Raw genomic sequence first — 8,170 nt, 5'->3', positions numbered from 1 at the left:
GCGGCTTCTCCCAAAGAATCTGGTCTCTTCTCAATTTTTCTGCATTTTTCTATTCTCTCCAACTCCCAGCCACGTTTGTTGACTTTTCTTTGGCCTTTTTGCTGTCCACGTGTTCTGCTGCCCACGTACCAGAAAGTTCTTCATTATTGGAGAGTTTTCTTGCCTTTTTCTTGCATGCACATGTACTAGAATCTTCAACTTTGTCTTGAACACATTATTGCCGCCATTTTTCTTTCTTGTGTAGTCTAGTATTTTCTAAAAATGGATCACTTTTTTAACACTCCTCCTTGATCCATTTTTGAGATACTCCAAGCATACTTCTCAATATCTTGAATTTTGCCGTTGGTAATGATTTAGTGAATATGTCCGCAATTTGATTTTCAGTCTTGCAATACTTTAGCTCGATTTTTCCTTTATTTTGTGCCTCTCGTATGAAGTGATATTTGATATCTATATGTTTGGTTCTTCCATGAAATACTGGATTTTTTTATATAGCGATTGTGGACTTATTGTCGCAAAGTATCGGAGTTGCTTCCATTTGTGCTTCTCCAATGTCTTCTAGAATTCTTCGTAGCCATATTGCTTGACTAGTGGTCATAGCAGCTGCGATATATTCAGCTTCTGCAGTAGATTGTGCCACTGAGTTTTTTTTTTTAATGTCCATGAGAATATTCCAGAACCCAGTGTGAATGCATAGCCAGTTGTACTTTTCCTATCAGTTGAACCAGCCCAATCGCTATCAGTGTAGCCAATGAGCTTGGTATTTGTACTTGGCTGATACCAAATGCCATAATCTATAGTTCCTCGTAAATATCTAAGAATTCTCTTGGCTGCTCCAAAATGAATTTGACTTGGGCTCTGCATAAACCGTGATAGTAAACTTGTCGCGTATATAATATCTGGCCGTGTAGCAGTAAGATATAGTAGACTCCCAATTAAACTTCTATAGAGGGAGGCATCGGCTTTTTCTGCTCCATCTTCCTTCAATAGTTTTTCATTTGTCATGAGCAGGGTTGAAACTACTTTGCAATAGTTCATCTTGAATTTCTTTAGGAGATTTTTGGTATATTTCTTTTGCGAGATGAAAATTCCTTCATCTTGATTGACTTCAATACCGAGGAAATAGTTCATCAAGCCCAAGTCCGTCATTTCAAATGTCTTCATCATTTCTTCTTTAAATTCTCGGATCATTGTCTCATTGTTTCCTGTATATATAAGATCATCTACATATAGAGAGACAATGAGAGTGTCGGACTTACCTTGGGTCTTGATGTAGAGTGTCGGCTCACTCATACTCCTCCTGAATCCTTGCTTGATGAAGTACTCATCGAGTCTACTATACCATGCACGTGGTGCTTGTTTTAACCCGTATAGGGCCTTCTTAAGCTTTAAGACTTTTTCTTCTTGGCCTTTGAGAATAAAGCCTTGTGGTTGTTCTATGTATATTTCTTCTTGAAGATATCCATTTAAGAATGCTGATTTTACATCTAGTTGATAGATCTTCCATTCTTTTTGTGCCGCTAAGGCTATAAGTGCTCGAATAGTATCAAGGCGGGCAACGGGAGCAAAAGTTTCAGTATAGTCAATACCTGGTTGTTGCAAGTATCCTTTCGCCACAAGCCTTGCTTTATGCTTCTGGATTGATCCATCCGCATTGAGCTTCGTCTTGTAGACCCACTTAATGCCAATAATCTCTTTGTCTTCTGGTCGATCAACAAGCTCCCAAGTTTCATTTTTCTTGATCATCTTAATCTCTTCTTCCATGGCTTTTATCCAAACTTTATCTTTGGATGCTTGTTCATAGTTTTATGGTTCCAAAATAGCAAAGTTGCATGTGTCATAAATTCTTCTAAGGGCTTTTACCCTTAGTACTGGAGACTCTGGAGTAGATTCTTCTTGCGTTACCCTTGGAGAGCTTGGTGGAGTTACGTCGTGAGTGGTGGAATCTGGTACTTCTTCTTCTTCTTGTGATGTTGACTCCTCTTGAGCAGGTGGTGTGTCTGGCAAGGTTATGTACTTCTTCACAATCTTCTCGTCTTCCCAATTCCAGGCAGCATTCTCATCGAACTCGACATCTCGACTAATCATTAGCTTTTTAGTTCTTAGGTTGTAAACCCGATAGCCTTTTGATTGGTCACTGTAGCCAAGGAATATTCCTTTTTCTGTCTTTTCATCTAGCTTACTCCTTTTCTGAGCAGGGATGTGGACGTAGCAAATGCATCCAAACACTTTGAGATGCTTTGCTGAAGGCTTCCGTCCACTCCATGCTTCGACTGGAGTTTTATTTTGAAACTGCTTTAGTTGGACACCTGTTTAATTGGTATACTGCAGTATAACCGTTTCGCCTTCAGAAAGTGTTGGGAAGGTCTTTCTCTTTTAGCATAGACCTTGCCATCTCCATGACGGTTCTATTTTTTTTTTCAGCTACTCCATTTTGTTCTGGGGTGTAGCCAACAGTTAGTTGATGATGGACTCCTTCATCTTCACAAAATTTATTAAACTCCTTTGAATTGTATTATGTGCCTCTGTCACTTCTTAGGACTTTGATTCTTTGGCCACTTTGATTCTCAACGTAGTTCTTGAATTTTCTGAAGATAGAGAAAACCTCAGATCTTTCTCGAAGAAAATATACCCACGTCATTCTTGTATAATCGTCAATGAATAAGATGAAATATTTATTTTGACTGGGTGTAGGTGTCCTCATCGGACCGCACACGTCCGTGTGGACAAGTTCCAAAGGCTTCTTAGCTTTCCATGAAACTCCAGATGGGAAGGACTGTCTCTGTTGTTTTCCAAGAAGACAGCCTTCACAAACATCTGAAATTTCTGTGATGGCTGGAAAATCTCTCATCATATTTTTCTGATGGAGAATTTTTAGCCCAGCAAAATTGAAGTGGCCAAATCTTTGATGCCATAGCCATGAATCATCAAGTTGAGCTTTCATAGCTATATCTTTGACCAATTTCCATTGAATAGGAAAATTGTTATTTTTCATCTTAACAGAGGCAATGATATTTTTATATTTATCATAGATAATGCAGGCATCTCTATTAAAATATAGAGAATACCCACTTTGTATCATTTGGCCCACACTTAAGAGATTTTGTGCAAGACGAGGGACTAGATATACATTATGTATATATTTTGGGCCTTTATTCGTTTCCACGGCGATGGTGCCTTTTCCTTTGACATCTACTAATGCACCATTGCCCAACTTTACTTGAGATTTCACCGACTTATCAATATGAGTGAATATAGTTTCGTCCCCTGTCATGTGATTGCTACACCCACTATCGATGTACCATGTTTCATTTTTATTGTCATTTGCCGCTTGGCCTGCATAGAATCTATTCTCTTCACTTTCTTTTTTTTTCTACATAGTTTGCTCGATTATTTGTTTTCGAGCGACAATCTTTTTCTACGTGGCCATATCTTTTACAAAAGCGGCATTGTTTTTTATTTTTAAACCAACAATCCTTCTCCAAATGATTTGTTTTCTTGCAAATGCCACAAGGTGGATAATTTTCTTTTTTATAATTTCTCCTCCTCTTTTGTTTTTCCATGAGCTCCTTCCATCATTTTTAGTTTGTTGAGACCGTATATTTACTTTAGACTGAAAGGCACTTTCGACCGAATCTTCATCTTGTGCCATTAGTCTTTTCTCATATGCTTCTAGAGAGCCAATTAATTCACTTATTGATAGGGTCGTCAAGTCTTTAGTTCCTTCTATAGTTGTAACTATGAAGTTATATTTTTTGGTAAGTGACACCAATATTTTCTCAACAACCCTTTGATCAGTTATCCCATCTCCATAGGCTCTCATTTGATTAACGAGTTCCTTTAATTTTCCACAATATTCTTGTACGGTCTCATAATTTTTCATTTTAGAATTCTCAAAATCTCTTCTTAGTGTTTGAAGGCGAATCGTTCGTACCTTTTCTGATCCTTGAAATTCTTCTCGTAGTATATCCCAAGCCTCTTTTGCAGTCCTCGCTCCAATAATTCTTGGAAATACGGTTTCCGAGAGCGCTTGCTGGATAAAATATAGCGCCCTTGCATCCTTTTGTAGTTGATCATTTGAAACACTTGCACCTTCTAGTGGAGCCTCGTAACCTTTTTCCATGATGTCCCATAAGTCTTGGGCCATCAAGAATGTAGTCATTTTTATGCTCCAAAAATCATAGTTATTCCCATAAAAAATGGGAATGGGAAATGATGATGAGGTAGGGTTGGCCATGGTTTAGTTAGTGGGTATTTGGAAAGGGTAATTTTAGGAATGGGTAGGTAGGACAAACGCCCAATACCAACCGAAGAACGTGGCTCTGATACCACTATTGGTAATTTTGCGGAAGCGTGTGTGTGTGCAAGTGTGTATGTGTGAAATATGGGCTACAAAGGCAAGGGTGTATGGGTTAAAAAAGCAGAACTTTTATTATGAAAGTAAGTATTACAAAGGAAGGAGTGGTTTTGTAGTTTTTCAGCCACTTAAAACGCACACCCCAACCCCTATTTATAGGCGTGAGCACCGCCTCTTCTTCACCGACATTGAGTACAAGAAATAATAAAAAATTTCAGCTTGCTTCTTTGTCTCTGCATGTTGCGGCTTCTCCCAAAGAATCTGGTCTCTTCTCAATTTTTCTGCAATTTTCTATTCTCTCCAACTCCCAGCCACTTTTATTGACTTTTCTTTGGCCTTTTTGCTGTCCACGTGTTCTGCTGCCCACGTACCAGAAAGTTCTTCATTATTGGAGAGTTTTCTTGCCTTTTTCTTGCATCCACTTGTACTAGAATCTTCAACTTTGTTTTGAACACATTGTTGCCGCCATTTTTCTTTCTTGTGTAGTCTAGAATTTTCTAAAAATGGATCACTTTTTTAACACTTCACTCCACCGATTCCAAAATCACTCTCTTTGACCGATGTAGAGCCGAGCCTTGGCTCAATGTCCAAAGTTGTGAATGATCCCTCGGATGTAGCTCTGTTCAGGCACACCTCCGACGCTACGGGTTGCCCCAATTGCATGCTGCTAACTCAACGCAATTTGGCATCATTGATTCAGAACATCAAGTGTGTGTACAAACTAACAAAGTTAGACTACCCTGATTGTGCTTCCCTTGTTCCATGTGCACAGCTCAGTTGTTGGATTATTGAGCTCTTAATCTACTAGAGCCGCCATGGCCCTCCCGGCGGCTGTTAGGTTCTTGGTGCTCATATTTTGGGTAGATATGATTTCATACAACGCCACAAAGAAATTTTCTAATTAATAAAATTTGAAGCATCATCAAAATTGGATGGCGAACTAAGGAAAAAAAAATTAATAACTTAATTGTTTACAAGTTTTTTTACTTTTTATTTACAGAAAATTTTTGTATTTTGCGAAGGCATGGGCAACATAACAACTTGACTAAATACCGTATATTATGATCTCAAAAAAAAAGTGAGTTGGGTCAATTTACTATTTCTAAATTGGACCATTAATAACTTTTACTTGAGATTATATTAATTCACTTTTGAGGTGGGATCTAGCAGTGGGCCAGTGGTCCAACCGCTCGCAAAAAGTGTCAATGCCTGATATTCTCACAGCAGGCGAGACAACTTCTGAAACCAACAGGGTACAAGGGGATCCCAAATCTCATATATCAAGACATTCCTGTCCTTGCAATAGAGATTTCCACCTCAAATCTTCTAGCCCGTGTGAGGGATTCCGAAGAGGATCCCATCCCTGAAATACTCTGATGAGCGACTGCGAATGAGCAAGCACTGCAGGATAAGTTACTATGTGTATAATCGTCAGGAAACCTTCTTTGCATGTCACCAAAAGATTTGGCTAGCGTATTCATTATTTCCTTCATGTTATTCAGCTGTTTTTTCTGGAGTTTTGCCTCAGCTTGCAGCTTTTTTTTTTTTGCAAGCTCAGAGCTGTCTCCTTCTCATTCCTCAGGTCCCCATCGATCTTCTGAAGATCCAACTCAGCCAGGTCCAGAATCAACCTCATATAGTGCTGGAGCTCCGGCATAAGAACATCACTCTCCCTCACCTTCTCTTCCGCATTCAGATTCTCCAAGTTTTGCTAATACCCTAACCTGAGGTCTAGGCATGTCCAGTACCTTTTGCACAACTTCAACGCCCTGTTCCTGCTTCTTCGCCAATAGCTCTTCCGCTGTAATGTACTTCGCTTTGTTTTTCAGCGTCGCCTTCTTCGCTTGCTTAGACCAAAGCTTCTCCTTAACGGGCACGTCAGGTAATGGCTTCTTTTCCTCTGGCTCCAACGGGCAACAAGCGCCTTTGCAGGAGTTTCTTTGTAGTTGTTGAAACCCATACCCATATTCTTAGGACGCAACTTTGCTTCAATGAGCGTCACAATCCTCTGCTGGTTCTTCCCAAGACCACCCCCTCTATAACCCATTTTCTCAAGCAACTTCATTCCAATTCCCTTGATGTACTTCTCGAAGCCACCCACATTCCCCGATTCATAAAAATCCCTCTTAGCCCCACCTTGCTGCGCTTTCTTCTCTAATTTCGATTGCTCTCTCCTCCTCTCCGCTCCCTCCTTGATCTTCCGCCCAAATGCCGTCGGCAAGAAACCATCCTCCTCCTTGCCATTCTCATCGAAACCATCGTCTCGCTTCTTAAACCCCAAACCCACCCCAGCACCAACCCCCAAGCCCGGCCTATCCTCATCCACGTCAACCGACTCGTCATCTTCATTCTCCCTCTTCGAGTTCTCATCAATCTCTCTATTCGGCATGACCGTGCCGGTGGACACGAAATTCACGGGCTTCGACAGATCGGCCTTACCTAAGAGGTCCGTGTTCTTCCTCCGCTTCCTCTTGGAGGAGTCGTCGTAGTCCGAATCGGAGTCCCCCGACGCGAAGACGCCGTAGAGCGCGTCGTCCTTGGTCTGCGCGCGCTTCTCCCTCCACTGCCGGTAGTAGAACTCCCCGTCGATCCACTGCCCATCGTCGTAATCGTTTTCCATCCCGAACCTCTCCATCTCCTGGTCCTTGTCCATCTTCGAGCAATCCCGGAGAACCGAAGTGAGGGACCTAGGGTTTCGGGGGCTGTTCGGAGGCAGCGGAGAGAGAGGCGGCACTGCTGCCGAACGCCGAGGTGGCCTGGCGGCGTGTATGCGGCGGCGGTCGGAGGCCACGATACGGCGGTGTAGCTATGCTCGAGGGTTGGATAGAGAGAGAGAGAGAGAGAGAGAGAGAGAGAGAGAGAGAGAGAGAGGGAAGAAGCAGAGAGTGGCCGAATGCTCAAACGCAGGAACTGGAAAACCTAACGGATCTTCTTGTTGTTGTTGTTCTTCCCCTTTTAATTTCTCAAATGTTAACAATTGTTGACTTTTTTTATTATTATTGCCTATTTACTTCAAGGAGAGAAAATTCATTTATCATGATATTTGCTGACGATATATTGATGATCGAAAATGAAATTAGGTAAATTTTTCAATAATAGACCTCAGAAAATTGAAAAAATATATATTTTTAAGAATTTAAGTTGCAAGAAATAAAAGTGAAACTTCCAATAGGAAGTACTTGTTGGAAGATGAATGACATGATAGAGACTCAATGATTTAATTGATCTAAAAACTTGAAATTATTGAGGATTTCTCTATGTACACTCCGAGGTAATTATGAAAAAATGGAAAGGAGGATATTTGGTATTTTTAATTTCCTATTAATCAAGGAATTTTTCTATCATCAAATAGTTATTCGAAATTAAAGATATATTGTGATGAAAATTGCAGCAAATAACACACTATATATATAGAAGCTGGGGAAAATTTCGAATAATGGTTTAAAGTGTTTTCATTGTCTCAAATAAATGTATGAAGTAAACCTTGTTTTAAATAATAGCTTTAAGTGCCACAATTTTCTTAAATAAAAGCTTGAAATGAATCTTATTTAAAAGAAGGCCCGAACTATGTCTACTTCAAAAAATGGCTTGACTTTTTGGTTGGTCAAAGACATTTTAGTCATTTATTTTTTTTAAATTTTTTCCTTTCTTTTTTTCTTTTTTTGGCTTTTCTTTCTTATTCATTGGTGGCTGACTACCCTCGGCGTTGCCAAAAAGGGCTGGGAGAGGGTCGCCCTCATAATGTCAACGAGGTGACCCCTACCTTAGGGACTTTGCCACGAGCAAGGCTAGCCCTCGCAAGGGCCACCTCAC

General features: G+C 40.4%; 1 pseudogene; it reads right to left on the bottom strand.

The window, feature by feature from the left end:
• Positions 1–5,492: 5,492 nt before the first annotated feature.
• LOC120295882 lies at positions 5,493–7,079 on the bottom strand (annotated as a pseudogene).
• Between the last annotated feature and the right edge of the window lie 1,091 nt (positions 7,080–8,170).

This window comes from Eucalyptus grandis, chromosome 7 (assembly GCF_016545825.1).
Source record: "Eucalyptus grandis isolate ANBG69807.140 chromosome 7, ASM1654582v1, whole genome shotgun sequence".
Taxonomy (NCBI): Eukaryota; Viridiplantae; Streptophyta; class Magnoliopsida; order Myrtales; family Myrtaceae; genus Eucalyptus; species Eucalyptus grandis.
The sequence above is the reverse complement of the archived record's forward strand: the minus strand, read 5'-3'. Positions and strand labels throughout refer to the sequence as shown.